This window comes from Atta colombica, unplaced genomic scaffold (assembly GCF_001594045.1).
Source record: "Atta colombica isolate Treedump-2 unplaced genomic scaffold, Acol1.0 scaffold126, whole genome shotgun sequence".
Classification (NCBI taxonomy): Eukaryota; Metazoa; Arthropoda; class Insecta; order Hymenoptera; family Formicidae; genus Atta; species Atta colombica.
This window is the reverse complement of record NW_017259213.1, coordinates 4,280,117-4,291,441: the sequence shown is the minus strand read 5'-3', so window position 1 is coordinate 4,291,441 and position 11,325 is coordinate 4,280,117. Positions and strand designations below refer to the sequence as shown.

The following is an 11,325-nucleotide window of genomic DNA, read 5'->3' as shown; positions in this document are numbered from 1 at the left end:
ATATATATATTTTTTTTTTTTGATAAAAACTAAAAATATATATCGCAATGATTTATAGGAGATAATCTTTTAATAAAGTTAAAAATAAAGTTGATAATTAAAAGATAATTAAAAGAATTAAAAATCGAAATTAGAAGAATAATAAATAAAAACACTAAAAATTAACTAATTAATTAATTAAAGATAATAAATGTGGCGAAACCTTTTTACACGTAAGAAGTTTAAAAATTATCGTCTAAAAGAATTTTTATTTTTTTTATTACGATGTTATATTTGTTCATAAATATGTATTATAATATTTATATTGAATGACAAAAATACTCATCATTATATATGCAAATTTTCGACAAAATATTATTAATTGGCATTATATTTTTGGCGATTTCTATCGATAGAGAGATGTTCTTATTTCGAAATTGACATGCGAGAAGGATTCGTTGCTGAGAGAGAAATGTTCTCGACGCGAGTATTGAACTGCCAATGATCAGTGTGCGCTTATTCGCATTCGCAAAACCATGCGGGACAGTCACTCGAGGACAGGGACGACTGCTTGCCTCGCGGCGACAAGCGACGCCATAAATGGCATCCTCGATCGAACCCGAGGATCTATTGTCCTCCACGTGCAATGTCGCTCCGGTCGCAGTCGAACAGTATTAGAAGTCGATTGTTTCGAAGCGAGTCGCACCGTTTCCACCTACGACGTCTAGTTAATCTTAAGCCTCATTCAAACGGAACGAAACTCGACATTTTTCAAGAAAATCGAAATTTCAGTGATATAATGATATAGATAAAAATCTTGAGTCTTTTATATAAAATTCAACTACACAGATATTTTTTAAATTTTACTATTTTTTTATCTTTTGGTGACACTAAATGCCGATTCTATAATTCTCAGATGTTTTATTGTACAATAACAATTGTTCTCAATTATCTAAAATAACTACAAAGATTTTATTAATATTATTAATAATTATAACATTAATAATTATAAAAATACTATTTTATATATATATTGAATTATTTTAATGCTCATAAATCTTTTTTTTTTTTACGTCTTTTACAAAAAAATGTATCGCATAAAAGTTGTTTGACCTTAAGGGAGATATAAGAAAGCGATATTAATTTGTTTTCTGCTATCTTTTTTGTATTCCTCTTAAGGTCAAACAACTTTTATTCGATACATTTTTTCTGCAAAAAGCATAAGGAAAAAAGTTATTTAGGTGAGGACATTATAAAAAATGGCTTACTCTGTACATGTCATAATAATATTCGAAGAGATCCTCATTGTAGAATGATCCAACTAAACATTATCAGATTACGCATCACTAGGAATTGTTCGTTAGCGTGTCAGAGGTAACGTTCTATCTGAACTGGGCTTTACAGTTTAATCCCGAAAACATACGTCACCATAGCTGTTTGTACTTCACTGTATCGCATTGTCGAGTTGGAAGCTCGATTTCTATCCAATATGAAGCGTCACAAAGATCACTGACTTCGTCTTAACTCTTAACCACATATAATAAAAGTAAAACTATAACGAATGACTGCAAGATATTCGATATTTACGGAATTATTCAACATATTAAACTGTTTAGGAAAATTAAATTTAAAAATATACGCGCGAGGAAATCGCTTTCAAAGTTTAAATTATGGAATTAACTTTTAATTACATATTTATTATATTGTCTTGTTGCAATTTTATTTAATTAATATTCGATATATATTTCATTTCTCACTTATCGTCATAGAATCCATGATTAAAAATATTAGATTTTTTGCTTAGATTTTCCTTGTACGTATACGATTATAATTCGATTTAATGGCATTAGTGGGAATGGGTTAGTCATAAAATTTCGTTCTCTATTCAGTTTCGAAAGTGCCAACACGGCCGCATTTAAACGAATTACCTGAGATTTTGCAATAATAAGTCTGATCAATGAAATGAGCTGCATGAAACACAAAAAGAAATAAAGCTAACAGAAAATGTTAAATTAAGTTGACGTAAATTCTCGCTCGTCAATAATAAAATTAATATTTATACGAAACTTTATAAATCAATAAAATTGAAAGTATCTGCTTAAAATCTTCGTTAAATAAATAATATTGAATGATTAAAAATTGTTAAAAAATAATATCATGTTTTTCTTTCTTCTTAAGAAGAAAAAGTTTCATTAAAAAATGCAGAAATTTGAAGAAAACATTTTATCGTTTTCTTTTCGTTTCTTGCTCGTTAAAAGAAAAGAAAATATATTTTTACAGCTGTGCTTTTGCCGAGATACAGTTATGCAATCATGTGCATTATCTATCGTTCTCCTTCATTCTCTCAAGTTTACTGTCATCGCAGTGAGATCACGCTAAAAGTGATGTCATATAGACAAGTAGAAGATACTGACTCTTGAATAAAGATCAGTGATTATGTAAATACGATTATCTTTGATATTAAGACTAGAAAAAACAAATTTGCAATTTGCAATTCATGAAAATTAAATCGTTCGTTTATTTAACTATTACATAACTATTATAGCGAATAATATGATTATTATGGATTATGATATGGCACGAGGGTCTATTTGCATCCCTTATTGCCATAAACCTGTTTTGGACCGATTCTAGCATCGATACAATGCCAAGGACATTTTCGGCTAATTTACAATTGCGAGTTGGTAGATCGATAATTCGATGGCCACTGATGAAACACGTGCGTAAACATTTAGCCGACGTCAGTAATGCTTACAGTAGTGTAATCGTGTAAAAGTTTTAGCTCTTGAAATCTTGATATTTGTTTTAATATGTTACTTATTCGTAATTAAATACATAACTTTCAAAATGAAATGAAATATTTTATTTTTATCTTATCACTGAAAATATGTTACTTCGGTATTTTACAAGTCGAGTCTGTCGAAATGTAATTCCTTGGAACGATATGTTTAATTAAATGAAAAAATTATTTAAACACTTAAAAGAAAGTCTTTATATATATATATATATATATATATATATATATATATATATATCGTATAAATATATTACATATATAAAAAAAATACATATCCTGCGTTTTATGAAATATTTAAAAAAACTGGAAATTCATGTGTTAACGATATATCGAATACAAGACACATGCTCGAGGGTCAAAAGGGGTACAGAATTAATTAACCGATACACCTCCAGCCGGGATGATGGTGCTAATTATAGCCTGTCCAGCCCGCGTGTTCTTATTCGAACGGTAGTGCTGGCAACGATAATGCCAGCGATATTCTGGCTCGTGAATCATTACTTGCTCAGCCTTGCATAAGTTTTATTAGAATGCCAACGGCTTCGAAAGTTTCAGGGAAAAAAAGTCGAGTTAGCCGGCGCGTCTAGACTATTAGACATCGCAACATGTGACTCACAATTGAGTCGGAAGGATCAGTCTCTGTTCATTAAACAACAAGTCGGATATTGTAAGATCATCAGTACAAATGTATCTCGTGCATATTATCTTGCATTCCAAGATTGTACCTTATTTTTGAAATTTTATCAAGATAAGTCAATTTAAATACGATATTCCAATAAATATTGAAGAAATCTTGAACATATTGCAAGATCTTTTTTATAAAAGAATATTGTGTATGTGTATGTGCATAGGTATGCAAGAAAATAATAATGGAAAATCTCTGAAAGAGTCAAATGAAAAGAAAGGTTTGTGTACTCGACATACTTAAATAAATATTTATAAATATCTCATAAAACGATAGTTTATAAATATTTTTTAATTTATAATCTTACAAACAAACAAAGGGTAAAAAAGAAGATTTTTTTTATATATAAATGTTTCTGACTAAGTTGTGAAATTGTTTATAGTAACACTATCTAGTCAATAATATGAACAGTTGTTTTACAATTCTATTTATTGCAAATAAGATATATGATTTGTGTCTTTAGAACTTATTTTGATTTTTAATTTAATTTGTCAACTGAGTTTTTATTTAGATGATTTTTATAAGATGATAGCAAACGAAGATCAGAAAGAAAAACATTTTTATCATTTTATGATGCTCATAATTCTGAAATGTTAGTGCATAGTTGTAATAAATATATTTTAAAATATCATTTGTCGAAATAAGTAATCCATACAAAAAATTAACTTTTTATACTTTATTGTATTTGGAGTGATACCGTTTCCAATGATACTATACATATAAATATTCTTTTCATGTTTGAACAAACTAGTTTATTCGATTCTCTTGGAATACTTCTTCTCATAAATTATTATTTGAATCTTTACCGATTTAATTGACATCTAGGTGTAAATAAGTTCCTGAAAAACGTTCAGTTTACGTCATCAATTTAAACTGAAAAATGAATGTTCTGGCATAAGATTTCTGGTATAAATGCGCTTATATTTTATAGCTTTCAGAAATAAATGATTATTTTTTTAAATTACGTTTGTAATAAATTACATTGTAATAAATTTAATAAATAAAAGTCTTATACGAGAAATATTTATAATGGACTTACTTTGAAATTTAAGAATGAGACAAAAAGTATTTTACATCACTGAACAATAGTAAAAACTTTATATATATTTTTAACAAATTATTACGCGACATTGAAAATTTGTCTTTAACCAATTGATTTTTTATTCATTTTTTAATATTATACTTTACATAAAATTTTTATTTACAATTATTTTCAATATTTTTTTATATACCTATACGCACAATTTTCAGATATAAAGCTAATTACAACGCTGTTAAAATCTTGGCTTTAATAACTCTTTTCATCTTTGATTATATAAAAATCCTCGTGTTACATGAAGGCATTTTACAATTTGCGTTATTCAAATCAAAGCACTTTGCTGTCATACTTTAAACATGACAGTTGTACAATCGGATTGGGTTAATTAGGTTAATCTTTATGCGCTCAAAGAGCAAAATCCTCAACTTCTTGTACATGTCGCTATTTTTTCTTTCTCCGACGTTCTACCGTTATACTTGTTGCATGATCATCGAGTAAAGCTGATCGAGGTTAAACATAATTTTAATTATTGTTTGCGTAACTAATGAGCATTAACTAGGTTGCTTTTCTTCATAAATATAAAGGGAAGATGTCAAGGATGTTCGCACAAATAGTTTAATCATAATCGATCGATCTATCTTTTCACTCCAGATCCGATCGCTTTGACACCGATTAAATTAACAGGAATAATAAAATTTATAAAAATTGCTGAATATTTAATGCTTCAAAATTTTATTTCAGAATAGCATTGTCCAACAAATATTTATCAAATTACAATAAGAAGAATATAAATTGAAAGTGACAAACTAGTGAAATTATTGATGATGTTTACTTGGAAATTAATAGCCATGACATATCGTTGGTGATGAGTTAATGACCATGAATTTTCATGCATATCTCCAGACATTTTTTTTTATTAGTTTTTTATTGGCAACTACCGTTCAATGTCGCGCCGTATTATTTTCTCTTCAAGTAAATATCACTTTCTATTCGTGAAAAGATATACTCCGTCCATACATATATACGAGAAAGTTTCCGACTACCTAAGGTTATAACCCGAACTTTCCACTTTAAACCTTCTTCGAAGGTTGCTATCGATTATTAATATTTGAGACCATTGATCATTATTAATTTAATTTCAAGATAAATTTCGAGATAAATTATTATATACAATGTTCACAAATTAATTCAGTGAGATAAAATATTTAATTATATAACTATTAATTACATATAGAAATCACAATATTTCGCATACGTATAATTTTTCAAATATAGAAATTATTTTTTTATTTATTTAATTATATTAAGAAAATTGTACATTTATGTAAAATATGTGTCAATAAAACTTTAAGGAAACGAAAATGCTCCGGCTTTCTGTTATTATAGGAATTTTATGATATACTGTTACTGCTGATTTTGATATAAGATAGTAAAGGATACTAACTGCTGCGGGTCTCAAGTGACCGAGAACAATGCTTGTGAAATAAAACGCGTTCATCCGAGGGTTAAAATCCACGATAGATCCTCGTGTACTAGCTCATATAAAGGTTTGCCTCGCGCTAGGTTACATGCATCAATTCCCAAAGTCAATTAATCTAATGGATCCGTCCGCTCGTTTCTCTGATCTGCCTCCTACCATCGGGTCCTTTTTGCCTACCCCAACCAAAGTTCTCCCGTGCCTATAACACACACACACACACACACACACACACACACACACACACACACACACACACACACTCTCTCTCTCTCTCTCTCTCTCTCTCTCTCTCTCACTCATTCACTCACTGTGAAACTGATGCGTTCGTTGTGCAACGAATACATTTAGGAACGGTTGCGTGTTGCGCTTAATTTCTATTTGCTCGAATCGATTCCGGCGTCCGATGTGTAAACGCACGTGGAATTTGCTCATAAATTTGCGTGCACACAGTATCTTGCCCTCGATTATGTAAACTCGAGACATTTGATGATTACCATCATAATAATAATAAGCGTTGCAATTGTATTCTAAGGGGAATTAATAATAAACAAATTTACGCTTTTTGAAGCAACAATTTTTTTTGTTATTTGTAATTTATGTGTTTAAACGCATACAATTTATGTGTGTTTACATTTTTATACATTGAAAAAGAAAAGATGTTAAAAGATGTTAATAGTTGTGGATGTATTTTGAAAAAATGTATCAGCAATATTATTTTAATTGAAAGTAATATTGATTTAATAACAAATTAAAAAAGTAAAATTTTATTAAAACAAGAGCACGATGTATTTGTTTTGTTAATAGAATTATTGAATTAACAAAATTATTTTCTATTATTATAAAATAACATTGTTTAATACTATTAAAGTAATATTGTTGATATATCATCTTTTTCAATATACGCACACAACTATGCATACTTTTATCGTTACAATCATCGTGTAATTACATAAAGAGTTCTGTATTATTCATTTGAATGAGTCTGCAAATGTCGCAGATTATTGATATTTTATTACGATTATTGCATTACGCGTCTGTAATGTCATATAATTAATCTATGAATAAACGCAGTTCAGTTTTCAAAAACTTTAGAGTCTTTAAAAATTGAGGTTATCTGAATTAACGTTATATGTGAATCAACGTTTTAAGTGTGGAATGTAATAACGAGAGAACAATTAAAATCGCGGAATGATCTTTTTGCTTCCTCGTTACTCTCTGACACGTATCTTTATTAGATACAACGTTTTTGCAAGGTGTTTCACTTGCAATCACGATCAGTTACGTTACATGTTGTATATAATGCGCGGAGTAAAAGTAGGTACACATAGTCATTTTTAAGAGATTTCTTGTGCATTTTCTGATTCGCAGACTTTGTAGGCAAAACAATTCTTAATTGTGTAATATTTGATTCACGAGAAATGGCGAGATAATTCCAGATTTTCACCAAAATATAGAGCATAGGGCACTATCTGATCCACTTAATTGTACCAAATTATCTTGATATTTTAAATGATAATACAGGCCTACAAAATACGACCCTTTCTTTGATTAGAAACGTGCAAATAAATATTTCCAATGTATTTTACTCATTAAATTCGTTGTCTAAAATGGGTCAATAAATTCGTGTTAAATCTAAAAGTTATTACTTTCGCATGACATTAACGAAATTTGAAAAAAATGTAACGCTGGTACTACAATGTCTTGAAAATTGTAGAAATTGTCGATTTTTATTTCTTTCACGTAATTTTTCTTAAAATTGACGTGAGTCAACTGTGGACGACGAATCCATATTCAACGGGCAAAAATACATTAGACTATTGACGCTAGTACAAACTTTTTTTACATATGTATGTGTATAATTTAAGATATTATCCATGCGCTGACACACACTTACTGACATAAATCTAGTGTCACAAGTGATGGTAAAGAATCGATCATTTTTAAAAAAGAATTCCTAGAAATATACTGTTTATACACATGCAGCCTCTTTCATATAAGTTATTTTTATTGTGTATATGATTACCAATGCGTTCTATAGATAACCGACAGCAAATTGATGGGTTACCGCCATGAATAAACGTATCGGAATCCTTTCATCCTTGATACATACGATAATTACTTATCATTATAACGACAAACCGATAAAAAATACACACAGGAAAGATAATCTAGCAAGAGACATGCACACATATAATATGTCGTATTTCCTGTGTATACTTGAGGCTTCAAACCGGTATAACATCGATGATCTCTATTTTTGATTCTGTGAGAATGTAAAAAATAAACCTCACAAAAAATAATTGGAGCATTGGGAATAAAAGACTTATGAGTGACAATAATTACATGAAAAGTCTATTCTTTTTTTTGGCTAACTAAAATAAATATTTTCGAAACTTAAAGTGAGATAGGTATATATTTGATATTTGGCGAAAGAGAGAATTCTAGTACAGTCTAATGCAAGAATAAAAATAGATCTAAAAATTATGTTTTCTATAATAAGTTATTATCTAAGCTTTAAGTCTTAAACCGTAAAAAAAATTGATCAATCACAATCAATCACATCAATTATTCTTCTCACATTTGATTCTCATTATAGCTGTTCAATTTCTTACGGCTTAAGACTTAAAGTAATGACTTATTGTCGCATTATTTATACAGAATATGTGTTAATCTTAAGATAACTATTATGATTATTGAAATTTCATTATGATTATTGAAATTTACACAGAATATGCGTTAAGATAACTGTTATGATTATTGAACTGTTATGATTATTGAATTTTAATTGAAATCTTTTCAGTATACTTCGATTTTATTCTTGGCGCTGCGTCTCGCAGTGCCATTATCGAAATCAAATAGACTTTATTTTCACATATCAAGATCTAAACATGTATCATGTATCTCTGTCAACAAAAATTTCTCCATCTTTCATTTTCTCATATAGCATGACGGCTCTCGTTCAATAAAAATTCATCGTTTTACGTCAACAATAAATCATATGAATTTTAGTATGCATTCACATGAATGTTTGTCTTCTTGCTTCGAGGAAAAGATTACAGAAATGCAATATTGCTTTTTAAACTGATTACGTTCATTGAAATTATATTGATTTTGGTCAATATCAGTTTCGTGCGCAAATGATTCGTGATCTCACTGAAGCCTGATCGAGGAGACTTCTGGTGCATATGTGTATGTGTGTATGTGCTTGTATACCCATGCACGCATACACGTGGTGCAAGCGAGAGGCGGACGGGCGGGAGCAACGCGTATCACGCTCGCTGGCAAGATCCAGCAACGAAGAGAGCTCGCGTATCCCCGTTCGACGCTCGACGCTCTCAGTTAGCACGAGACTCGCGATCAGGCAGCACGTTGAACGCGATTGACGGTGTGTGTGCGTATGTGTGGTACCACGACAACTGGACTGTTTCCTCTTTCGCGCTTCGATAGATAGATACGATACGCGAGGAGAGATACGCGTGGATGGACAATTCCGTGAAACCGGAATACTTTTCTCCAGGGTGTGTTGTTTGCACGCCGCGTATATACCGATACATCGAATTAGCAAAACTACACGCATACACGACATCTCGTTCGACGACGCATATACGCGTCAATCGAGCGAAATGTCAAGGATGTGACTTTGCTGTTCCGCTATACATCTATTACCTAGCTTTTGCCTACATACTTTTCTCTTCGACTATCCTATATATCTCGATTAATTTCCGCTCTTCTCAATTTCTTCTCTATTTCGTTCGGCCACATGGCGGCACGAGGATACGACGAGAGTGGAAATTTGTAATGTATCTTTTCTTTTTTTGCATATATGGAAAGTGAACGAATTATTTGCAATTATTGATGCAAACTCGATGGACTGTATCTGTAGTGATGGTGCATCGTGAACGATTCTACGCATTCGACGTACTGATAATACAGTTGTTTGTTGCTCGTACTTGTATAGTATGCCATAATCTGCGGTATATCTTGTTTTCGATAGCCAACATGGTGAACGATGTTGATCTCTGGAAATTTACGCGCATGACGCGCGTATCCCTGGATGACGTCGTTGGTCGTCGAGGGATAACGCGTGCTTGCCGGCGTTATTATTCCGTTGATATTAATACCAGCGATGTAAACATTGGTCCGACAATTGGCAAGCTCTGGTCTTAGACTTAAGCCGGAGGAGCCCATCATGGCGATCGATTCTATTCGGTAATCGCATTCTAGATAAGAAAGAGATTCGATATTCCTAGTTTATTAATGATGAATAATATGTGTTCGTCGAACGCGATTATTCATCGAACAAGCATCCACTTCCTCATTTAGCTAAAAAAGGCAAAAATAAAGAATAGCAATTTTATTTACAAATGAATTATCTATCATCTAAAACCGGATTGACGTGCTTTGCGATGAATAAGTTATATAAATATGAATATTAATGACTTGCTTGATTACTTATCAGATACGAAAACGTACAAAAGATATGTAAAATCCATGACAAATAAAAATTTTAAAAACCTCGATGTTATAAATTAAGATTTCAAGGAACAGTTACATTTAAAGTATTTTGAGTAATCCGAGAAAAAATGTAATAAAACCTGAAATATAAATTAAACCTACATAAAATTAATCAACAACAAGATACAAAAGATAACAAAATGTGAAAGTGTAAAGATTTCCATAATATTTTATAGGAAGAGGTTCTCGTTTTTTATATTTTTAGAAACATGCAATCGTTTACTTGGAAATATCTCTATATGTATATCGTTCCATCGAGCTTCTCGTGCACGTCTACTAAAGACAATTGATTTGTCTTCTGCGATAGTATCGATCCATTCTCACGTTTAATTGCAAAAACATCGAATTCCTTTGTTCTATCGCGATTTACGTTTCTAGTTGGCACTCTAATTTGTTTTACTAATTTAAGTAGAATATTGTAAGAGCGCGGCAGCGCCCATTCCCCGAGGCACGTGACACGCATAGATGATGCATTGTGACGACGCGATGCTTTTTAATTTGCGCCTCGAGGGTGCAACAGGTCCATTCGAGGAACGGACGCGTGGAACATTATCGTAACGTTATATGCACTAGGTAGGTGACTAAGAAGATCTATCGATCGATCTATCCGATGATCGGGATGCTTTTACGCGCCGCTTTCTAGCTTCATTAACTCACTCAATCACCCATCAGCGCAGCCTATTTTTCTGCCAACGACCAATGTCTTATTATAGTTTATATACCGTGGTAATTATGCCATAAAATTATATTGTTAGTTTGTAATAAATTTTTTTACTCAGGATTGCAATGATTATCTATATCTCAAGATTGAAACTATTACCTTTAAAACT

General features: G+C 31.1%; 1 protein-coding gene across 2 annotated transcripts in view; it reads left to right on the top strand.

Moving 5' to 3' along the window:
* Positions 1-11,325, top strand: part of LOC108684076 (serine/threonine-protein kinase MARK2-like) — a 103,446-nt gene that overhangs the window by 24,333 nt on the left and 67,788 nt on the right. The window contains exon 1 of one of the 2 annotated variants that reach the window (XM_018188134.1): positions 9,361-9,498. The exons of the other annotated variant lie outside the window; for it this stretch is intronic. The gene's annotated coding sequence lies outside the window, so the exon portion shown is untranslated. Of the gene's footprint in view, positions 1-9,360; positions 9,499-11,325 lie in introns of those variants that run through there. 2 annotated transcript variants of the gene reach the window in all.